Source organism: Ceratotherium simum, chromosome 9 (genome assembly GCF_057802395.1).
Source record: "Ceratotherium simum simum isolate JZ-2026a chromosome 9, ASM5780239v1, whole genome shotgun sequence".
Lineage (NCBI taxonomy): Eukaryota > Metazoa > Chordata > Mammalia > Perissodactyla > Rhinocerotidae > Ceratotherium > Ceratotherium simum.
This window is the reverse complement of record NC_141908.1, coordinates 81700745-81711370: the sequence shown is the minus strand read 5'-3', so window position 1 is coordinate 81711370 and position 10626 is coordinate 81700745. Positions and strand designations below refer to the sequence as shown.

At 46.7% G+C, this 10626-nt stretch overlaps 1 long non-coding RNA gene across 1 annotated transcript; it reads right to left on the bottom strand.

Moving 5' to 3' along the window:
• Positions 1-3308: 3308 nt before the first annotated feature.
• On the bottom strand, positions 3309-9329 carry LOC147916364 (uncharacterized). The gene is made up of 3 exons (XR_015553126.1): positions 9231-9329; positions 7800-7889; positions 3309-3570 (listed from the first exon to the last, which is right to left on the bottom strand). It is a non-coding gene; the product is annotated as an uncharacterized LOC147916364 (long non-coding RNA).
• Between the last annotated feature and the right edge of the window lie 1297 nt (positions 9330-10626).

Below are 10626 nucleotides of genomic sequence, written 5' to 3'. Positions count from 1 at the left end.
AGGGCACGCTTTGTAGGATCTTAGGATGAATCCTATTACTACCCCTTTTGACAAACGAGAAAACTGAGGTTTAAGGAGGTTGGGCGTTCAGAGACCCACACTGCACATGAAAGGTCACGAATATTAACCAAAATCCACGCAGGCATTCGGTGATACTCTGTACTTCCCACTGAGAGTACTGTGGTGTGCAGAACAGCGTAGTGTGACGGGAGATGCAATCCTACATCAGTCACACTGCTGCATGTGTCATTGTAATCTGTGACAAGGGAGGTACTCATACCTCGGATGGAGAGGCCTCGGCTCACAGAGCTTATGTCGTGGGTAAAAATAATCTGAGAATGCCCTCCTTTGCTCTTTGGCTGTTGCTATAATTATCATTACGCTTCTCTGATAAGCTTGTGACTTCTTCCCTCCCCTTTTTTTAAACTTCTTCATTGCTTTTGCATCCACAGTTTCCATTCTTTATGTATTTCTCAGCTCTTGCCTCCCCCACTACCTCTTTCTCCCGCTGAAACCTGGGCATTGCAACTCTTTATAATCCCCTCTAGATTTTTTTTTAACACACCAAAAAGTACCGATTTCTTTTAAAGCAAGCTCTTTCCACATTCCAACCTTGGAACTGGTGAAAGAAAACCCATCATACGTGAACCCAGCCACCTTGACATAATGCATTTCACAGGTGCACTTTTCAGACTTGAACATCTCTGAAAGCAGGATGCACCTTACAAACTGGTCTCTTAATATGACTGGCCAGGCGGCCATACTAACCTAGTTGTCCTTGCCTCACCTACAGAAACTTGGATGTAGCTGTTCACATCGTCCTTATTTCACCTGAGTGAAGTGCATTGTTGAGTAAAACCCACAACCCTAAGATGAGGCCATTGACAGGCATGGGAGGCGCTCAAACTTGAGCCAAGTTCTTCCTAGGAAAAGAAGGAAGATTTTCCTATGAACAATAAGAGATTCCACCAGCACTTAGAAAAGAGAGACATGGAGTGGACTAAAAGCTATTAGACTTATGGGAGCCCTGAGTTACTCACCAAGTACATTAGTTCTTAATTCATTTTGGAACCCTATATCTGAACAGTTAAATAATAAGCCTAACACCCCCCCCAAAAAAGTGAAATGACTTAGTTATTATTCCTCAAGACATGGGTTAGTCAATTTCAACCCCTCTAAGTTTTAGTCAAAAATCATTGAAGAAAAATGAGTCCTGGCATTGCCTGAAAACCATGCATTGGCCTCTTCTGGTTAGATCAAGAAAGTGCCGGCATCAAAACTTGTGGAATTGGATCAGCTGCTTGGAAAAGAGTCCTGGGTTCACCAGGGGAGCCCTCTTCTAAGACTTGATGCATCACCAACACTTTTGGTGGCACAGAGGACAATACTGTATGGAAAACCACAGCCATCGACAACTAATTCAAAAAGTGATTTACAAAAGTTGAGTTCTGAATGTGAAGAAGTTATTGGAACACCTTAACCAATTTTACTTATACTTCCCTTTTTATGCATGCACAAGACTGATACATAATAAATGATCTGAATCTAAGTGTGAAAGAGTTCTTTCACTACGTATGAAATAAAATTACTGAATTACAAGAAATCACTACGTTTTAGTTTAGTTGGCAGCATTTCTTCCTAACATGATAGTATCATATAAAATTAGAGGAAGTATGGGCCGGCCCGTGGCTTAGCGGTTAAGTGCGCGCACTCCGCACTCCGCTACTGGCGGCCCGGGTTCGGATCCTGGGCGCACACCGACGCACCGCTTCTCCGGCCATGCTGAGGCCGCGTCCCACAAATAGCAACTAAAAGGATCTGCAACTATGACGTACAACTATCTACTGGGGCTTTGGGGAAAAAAAGGAGGAGGATTGGCAATAGATGTTAGCTCAGAGCCGGTCTTCCTCAGCAAAAAGAGGAGGATTAGCATTGATGTTAGCTCAGGGCTGATCTTCCTCACAAAAAAAAAAATTAGAGGAAGTGCCAGCCTGCATCGGATTAGCAGTCCTTCCAGATCAGATTTATGTTTAGTGGCAATGGGTACTTTTTTGGCAGATCTTAATTATCTATAAGATGAAGCTCTGCAAGTTGTAATTTCCCCCAATTCTTTATTAACCCATTATAAATCGAAACCCATTCATTCAGCAAATATTTACTTAAAGGACCCTAGGAATCAAGGTTAGGTTTATATGCACTCCATTCCGTTTATATGCACTCCATTCCCTGCCCAGGAAGAAAAAGGATCCCACGCATGTGTTATTTCACATACTTCTTCCTTCAAAGGAAGAATAAAAACTGCTCTTTTATGTCCAGAAATCATTCCAATAATGCCTATATTTTGTAAGCTGTTGAAGCTAACATTAGGCTAATGTCTTAAGGAAAAAGGCTTGAGGTAAAACCTCAATCTCATTCCTGAGTCATAAAAGAATTTTGATTCCATCAGTTTAGAGTTTGGATTACTTTCTCCAAAAATTCTATTACTGTGCACATCCACCTATTCACAGTCAGGTGAGATCATTATGAAGCTTTTACCCATTAGCCTGGTATTTCACCTCTTTAAAGAAATAACATCGGGCTGGCCCAGTGGCGTAGCGGTTAAGTGGGCGCAGGCAGCTGCGGCGGCCTGGGGTTGGCAGTTCGGATGGGTTCGCATGCCCGGCCGGGTTCGCGGGTTCGGATGCCCGGCAGGGTTCGCGGGTTCGGTGGCATTCGGATGGGTTCTGATGCCCGGTGGGGTTCGGATGGGTTCAGATGCCCTGCGGGGTTCGCGGGTTCGGCGGGTTTCGGATGGGTCTGGGTGCCCAGCTGGGTTCGCGGGTTTGGCAGGGTTCGGATGGCTTCGGATGCCCAGTGGGGTTCGGATGGGTTCAGATGGGTTCGGATGCCCGGCAGGGTTCGCTGGTTCGGTGGCATTCGGATGGGTTCCGATGCCTGGTGGGGTTCGGATGGGTTCCGGTGCCCGGCGGGGTTCGCGGGTTCGGCGGGTTTCAGATGGGTCTAGCTGCCCGGCGGGGTTCGGATGGGTCTGGGTGCCCAGCTGGGTTTGCGGGTTTGGCGGGGTTCAGATGGGTCTGGGTGCCCGGCGGGGTTCACGGGTTCGGCGGGGTTCAGATGGGTTCGGATGCCCGGCTGGGTTCGCGGGTTCGGATGGGTTCGGATGCCCAGCAGGGTTCGCTGGTTCGGTGGGGTTCGGATGGGTCTGGGTGCCCGGCGGGGTTCGCGGGTTCGGCGGGGTTCTGATGGGTCTGGGTGCCCGGCTGGGTTCGCGGGTTCGGCGGGGTTCGGATGGGTCTGGGTGCCCGGCGGGGTTCGCGGGTTCAGTGGGGTTCGGATGGGTCTGGGTGCCCGCGGGGTTCGCGGGTTCGGCAGGGTTCGGATGGGTCTGGGTGCCCGCGGGGGTTCATGGGTTCGGATGGCCGGCAGCATTCGCAGGTTCAGACGCCTGGCATGAGCCGATGCACCGCCTGTCAAGCCATGCTGTGGCAGCATCCCATATAAAGTAGAGGAACACGTGGGGCCGGCCCGGTGGCTTAGCGGTTAAGTGACTTCTCAAGGAATTTGTTCTCTCTTCTCATAAAAAGGGAAATATTACACTAATTAGGTTTATTTGATGTGTTAAACTGCATGGGAAGCATTGTCAAACAGGTGATGCTAAGCCTTCTTTATAGATATCCTTGCATGCATATGTTACTAACATAAATGTTTTTTAAATTATATGAAAATTTTTTTTTATTTTTTTTTAAAGATTTTATTTATTTATTTTTTCCCCCCAAAGCCCCAGTAGATAGTTGTGTGTCACAGCTGCACATCCTTCTAGTTGCTGCACGTGGGACGCGGCCTCAGCATGGCCGGAGAAGCAGCGCGTCGGTGCGAGCCCGGGATCCGAACCCGGGTCGCCAGCAGTGGAGCGCGCTCACTTAACCACCAAGCCACGGGGCCGGCCCTGAAAATTTTTTAAATTTCTAATATGTCCTGGTATAATGTTATCACTTGTAATTCTAGTTATTATCTTAAAATGTTATATGTCACAGAAATAACCAAATTTCCTTGTCAATTACATTATAATGTTAAATCTTTTGTCATTTACAGATAGTTATTGTTTTACTGTGATGCTTTTACAAATATGTTTTATCTTCAGAGAGACTCACGGAGAGGACTCTGACACTTACTCTAGAATACAGGTTTCTGAGCAACTTTCAGATCATAAAACTAAACTGGGTAAGAAATTACAGAATTCTAACAGAAACTGATGGCTTCAAAAAAAACTGCTAACAAAAGATCAAGGACATGGGCCGGCCCTATGGCTTAGCGGTTAAGCGCACGCGCTCCGCTGCTGGCGGCCCGGGTTCAGATCCCGGGCACGCACTGATGCACCGCTTCTCCGGCCATGCTGAGGCCGCGTCAAACATACAGCAACTAGAAGGATGTGCAACTATGACATACAACTATCTACCAGGGCTTTGGGGGAAAAATAAATAAATAAAATTATAAAAAAAAAAGATCAAGAACAAATATTAATTACATAAGACTATGTGAACCAAGGAGGATGCTCTAATGTTTTGTTTTTCCAGATTTAGAGAAATCTTTTCTCTTAATCTATCAACAATCTGGTAAGATATACCTTTGTGAAAAAGGATGAAACATTTACTTTTTCTCCCTACCTGATCCCTGCAGAATTAGAAACTCTCAGTGAGTATTCTTATTTTCACTTATATAAATAATCAGGCTGAATTTTTAATATAAACAAATTAGTTTTACTGTAATTATCTTTGGTGAAAAAAAATGAGGGTAATTATGGAGAGAAAAATTATGTTACATCTTTGTAGATATTGGATTTTAGTCCTGTTACTTGTCTTTGAGGTTTTGTTATATACCTATACACTGACTGCCCTGGCCTAAGGCATTGCCTTGGGTTGCACCAACAGTTCACAATGCTCTCTTTGGAAAACACGAACTGACCCCACATGGGATGATCACCGGCAGACCACTGTCTGTTGATACGCAACCTTCTGCCAATCTCTGTTGTCTTATGCCAATATGACCAGCTACTGTAAGTCTCTAATGTCTTATGCTCGAGCTTATCATCAACAAGTTAAAGGAGGTTTCCCAGATTCCAATTTAAAGGATCCTATTGATCACAGTCTAGAACCTGGTGACTGGATATCTGGAAACATCATCAGAGGAGGACAGCCCTTGAGCCCCATTGGAAAGTGCCTTACCAACTCCTTCAGATGACTGGAAATCCACTCCCCTCTCAGACATCAAAATAAAGCCTTATCACAATACCAACTTCCAGGAAGAGAAGTAGCTGACATCTGTTATAGACAGCTGTCCCAAGACCCCAGACAAGGCCTGTATATCCACTTTCATGACTATTTAATATTACCATTGTTATACTGTTCAAATGTCATTTAAGATTTTTCTGATACTGTTTGTTTTTTCCAGTCTACATCTGAATGGGCCCCCAATAGTAATGTCTTTTTACAATGGGCTCATTCCTTTGTTACACATAAAAATCTGTCTAACTGTTGGATATGCGGGCAACTCCCCCTTTCTAGTTCATCTGGGTTACCTTGGTGGATTTCTCCCCTCCAAAGCATAGATTGGAAAGCTTGGAAAAATTTATTATAATGGCTCAAATATGGGCCTGCCTAAGGATAAATAAGAGACTGCCTGTATAACCTCATTCCTATTCCCCCTTTCATGCTTTCCAGATCTTTTTAGTTGGTTACTCTCAGGTCTGGGTTCACTTTTAAGATTGGGCTTCCAGGTCCTCACATTATTGTTGGTTTTAGGACTAAGCATCTGGTTGTTCTTTAAAATAATGCTGGCTTGCTTCCACAAATGCCCTTGGGAAACTCCTACCCAAATCACAATGACTCAACATCTTCAAACCCTCTACTCGACCATTGCTGGAACCTCCTCGAACTTCCACTCTGAGACCTTTTTTGACCTATAACAGGTACCTGGCTGGACCCCTGCCCTGCAGGGCTCAAGTTACTCGATTGGATAACTGAGTCCCACTAAGCCCACGAGTCCTTCTGTGGGACTGTCCCACCAAAATGGGACAAACACCAAATTGATCATCAACACTGCTTGTGGCAGGTCTTGATCAAAAGGGGAAATGTGGAATTAAAACAAAAGATAGAGTACGTCTAAAAGAGAAAGACAGAATGGACTCTGTGTGGCTACCAGGACCCAGAACAAAACAGAGTCAAGTGGCCACGCCAGGACCAAGGTGCAGTCACATACTCTGTTCTCAGAAAAACCACAACTTGTACCTGAAACTGAACATTCCTTCCTGACGGATGGCCAGAAGCCTGATATAGCTGATTTTAGAACACTGGTATCTATAGGGGAACCAACAAATCAGAGGGCTTTCAAAACAATCCCTGTGGTCTATGGTGTTCGCCTTTATAAGCTCTACCCTCCTACACCCTCCCCAGAGCGTACTTTCGATTTGTTTCAGAGGCTCCCCAGTTTGCAAACTGTATGAGCAATAAAGCTTTCCTAACTAAATTCTTGTATTCCAGATATCTTTGTTGACAGACTCAACCCAGTTGCATCGCTCCACACTATACCAGCGTCCCCTACTCCAGACTTCTTCGGGATTGTTTACAACACTATCACCCACTGGATATCCATTTCCCAGAGCCAGCGGTTTGCTTCACCCAGGACCCTGCCACGTTCTAGCCTGCCTGTCAAACAGTAAGTGACGAGTGATTGCAAAGCTATGCTAGATAAACATGGTGTCATTAAGAGTGGGATCATAAGCAGTGGATCTTAACAATGTATATTCAAAGCTATCTCTCAAAATACACCCTCCGATATGGTGTTTAAGCGCAAACTTGAGCTTGGCCTGGAGAAGGGGGTAGGATCTATTTAGACACAGAAGAACAGAAAGGGTATTCATGGAGGGAAGAGAAGCACAAAAATGGTGCCCATGAGATCATCAACAATGTATCTCCAAGGCTATGGCTCAAAATATACCCTCTAATCTTATGACACTGCCCTATTTAATTTTCCATTTAGAAGACTCACCCTTTCTATGTGCGGTCCTGCAAATCTCTGCTGATTACTGTTGGCCTCTAATCACCACCATTTCTTCCCCATCATACCTGTTTACCTCACCAACTCAACTTTCTAAATCTACTTCATACTTCACCACAAGATTTTTTAGATCCCCCACAAACCCCCTCCACTCACCCTTTGCCTGTTAATGTTACCACCCACACATTTAAAGCCAAGAGCCAAACAACCCTTCTCCCCCATGTCATTCTGATACTACCGACATATGCATTCAACTCTTGAAAATGATAGCACAGTTAAAACACCCACAGTTGTCAGGCTTGTCATCTACGCACCTACCATAATCCTCTGCTACATTCATATCCTACCCACTTAGCTCCGGCTTCCCCTTCTGAGAGATGGTCCACTCACTCCAGCACTCCTTGACACCAGGCTCCTAAGATTGCACAACACTGTTGTGATTAGGGGAGCCTCCAGATAGGATCTGGACCATCCCGCACTGCTAAGCATTACTGGCATTTTTGCTCTGTCCTGACTAACAAGCTATGTGACCTTCACGTGGCCCACAACACGTGATGCTTGGGATCCCAATTTTACCTGAGGCCACACACTTCAGGATTGAGCTTTTCTTGTGAACCTAACAACAAAAATCAACATCGTGTGTACCTGGTGTTGCCCTAGAAAAACTGGACTTTCATTCAGTCCTGCACATATCACCGTGGTCCCGTGGCCATACACCACCCCCAGGCACCACCCCTTGTCCTCACCTTGGCATGAAGGAAACGTGCCCTGGTCTCCTGCCCGTCTTCGTGGGATGGCTCACAGCGGGGGAGCTGCAGGTTTTGCACCCAGGGTCACTGTCATCAACAGACAAAATCAAATCACACAGAACTATCAACAAATGTCTCAGACTTTATCTGATTTTGCCCCAAGACTGTGAGGCATTATACCCACTAAACTCGGGTCAAGACTCTTTGGCCTGTATCCCACAAATCCCTGGCACCTCAAAATGGGCTTTCTTGGCTCAGAACCGGCTTCCAACTTTTGCCAGTGTTACTAATAAGTATGCTAGCGATCACTTTTCTGCTTATTTGCCTCTTACAACACTGTAATAATGTAATTCCCTACGATTTATTTTATTTCATTGTGATAAGAACATGTAACATGAGATCTACCCTCTTAGCAGATTGCTAGTGTACAATACAGTATTGTTATCTCTAGGCACAACATTGCACAGCAGATCTCCAGAACATAGTCATCTTGCACATCTACTACTGCTGAGGTATCTGCTATGATCACCACCAAGGCCTCTGTGAGATGCCTGAGCACCACAGGGTCCACTGTATCAATTGTATTTCCTTATTTTATGTATTCCTGATGCTCTGGTATTTGGAGCCTTGGACCCAGGGAACCCACCCTCCCAGGATTAACGAATTCCAAGCGATAACAAACAACTTGCCTGCAGCAAAGCTTTGACATGCAGCTGAACCAATCCCTGAGTCCATACCCCCCACCTGGCTCCTTTTATCAGACCTCTACAGTCGAGGACTCTATCCCCTGCCCTAATCACTACAGGGCCAGGTACCAGACAACTGGAGACCTACCCTGTGGCCTACAGTTAGCCTACAGACCTACCAACCCTATAGTTCCTCTATTCAAACTCTCCAACTGTAATTGTACCCTTGCTCACCTTGCTCAGCCCATTCTCCCAAGAACACCTCCAAAAAGGCTCCCGCCCACAGTTCCCCACTCCCTCTGCCTACTGACCTTGACGCCCGCTTCCCCAGTGCCCCTTCCTGGCCTGCCCCGCCATCTGTTTCTAGGGGACCGTGAGTACAATGAAAATATTTTCCTTCATGACAATCATTTTTGTGTCTGTGTGTCTTACTACTTCTGCTCAAAACAAGTCCAGTGTCATTATCGGAACAATGGGCACAGCCAGCAGGGTGGTTTCCAGCAGAAGGAGATGATATCCTCCGACTGCGTGGACCCAACAGAGGCGGCCACTGCCCGAGGGGCACCGCCGGTTGTTGGCATGCTTGCTGCTTGATGGCTGCTCCCTGTGCTGTTTTTTGTCGGGTACTGCCGTGATTTCCCAGACTAAAATTGGGGAGCTCCGCAAGTTGAGTCCTCATGGAGCTGCCCTGCAGAGAGCGGCCTGCAGTGCTGGCACCACCCCGCCGCAGTAGAAGCCTTACCGCGTCTCGCAGAGCGCCCGCAGGAGTGCCCGGGAGGCTACAGTGCCAAGCGTCTGCATCAAGTTCTGTTCCGACCACAGTGGTACAAAGGTAGGAATCACTAGCGGGAGAAAAATTGGAAAATTCACACACATGGAAATTAAACCACAACTCCAGAACAAGCAGTGGGTCAAAGAAGAAATCAGAAGGGAAAGCAGAATCTTGAGACAAATGAAAATGAAAACACAACCACCAAAGCCTGTGAGATGCAGCAGTGCTACGAGGGACTTGCACCACGATACATGCCTATGCCGGGAACAAGAAAGATCTCACATGAGCAACCCAACTCTACTCACAGGGACTGCAGAGACAAGACCACACTGAGCCTCAAGTTAGCAGAAGGAAGGAAATAATGAGTCAAGCAGAAATCAGTGAGATAGAAAGACAAGAGAAAAAAATTAACAAAATAAGAGGTGGGATTTTGAAAAGATAGATAAAATTGACAAACTTTTAGCCTAACTAACCAAGAAAAAAAAGAGGAAGGACTCCAATAAAATCAGAAATGAAAGAGGAAATAGTACAACTAATATGAGAGAAATACAAGAGCTCATTAGAGACTACTAACAATTATATGCCAACAAATTGGAAACCTGGAAGAAATGGATAAATAGTTAACGTTTGCACACCGTGCTTACCTTGCTTTGCTCGTTATTTCCCGACAAAACCTCCCCAAAGGCTGCAGCCCAGCCCCCTCCCTCCCTCTCCCTCTCCCTCTCCGCCTGTTATTCTGCAGGCCTTCCCGGTGGCCCTGCCAGGCCTGCCGGACCTCCTCATTTTCGTGTCTGTGCGTCTTGCTGGTTCTGCTCAGAGCAAGGCCAGGGCACGTTTTTACAACAATAGGCGCTGCGAGCACGGCGGATCCCGCCGGACGAGAGGATACCCCTGGACGGCTTGGCTCCCCGACTGGACCCAACAGCAGGCCACTTCCCGAAGGGCGCCGCTGGCTGCCGTACACTTGCCGCTGATGGCTGCTTCACTGTGCTGTGTTTTGTCGGGCGTGGCCTTGATTTCCAGCCCAAAACTGGGGAGCTGCAAAAGCTGAGCTGTCCTGGAGCGGCGTGGAACAGCGCGGTGAGGAGCGCCGACCCCGCGGAGCGCGCGGGGCCCGGGGAGCCGCGCACCAGCCGCTCCCGCGCGCAGGTCGGCGCCGCAGACGCGCGGCCGCGCGGTGTTCCTACTCCGCGCGCTGTGCTGGAAAAGAGCACAGGCGGACCTCGTCTGATTGTGCTTCTCGTTATTGCACTTCGCGGGCGTCGCATTTTCTACAAGACTTTCCACCAGCAAAAGATTATGACTTGCTGAAGACTCAGATGACGATTAGCATTTTTGAGCCATGAAGTATTTTAAAATTAAGCTA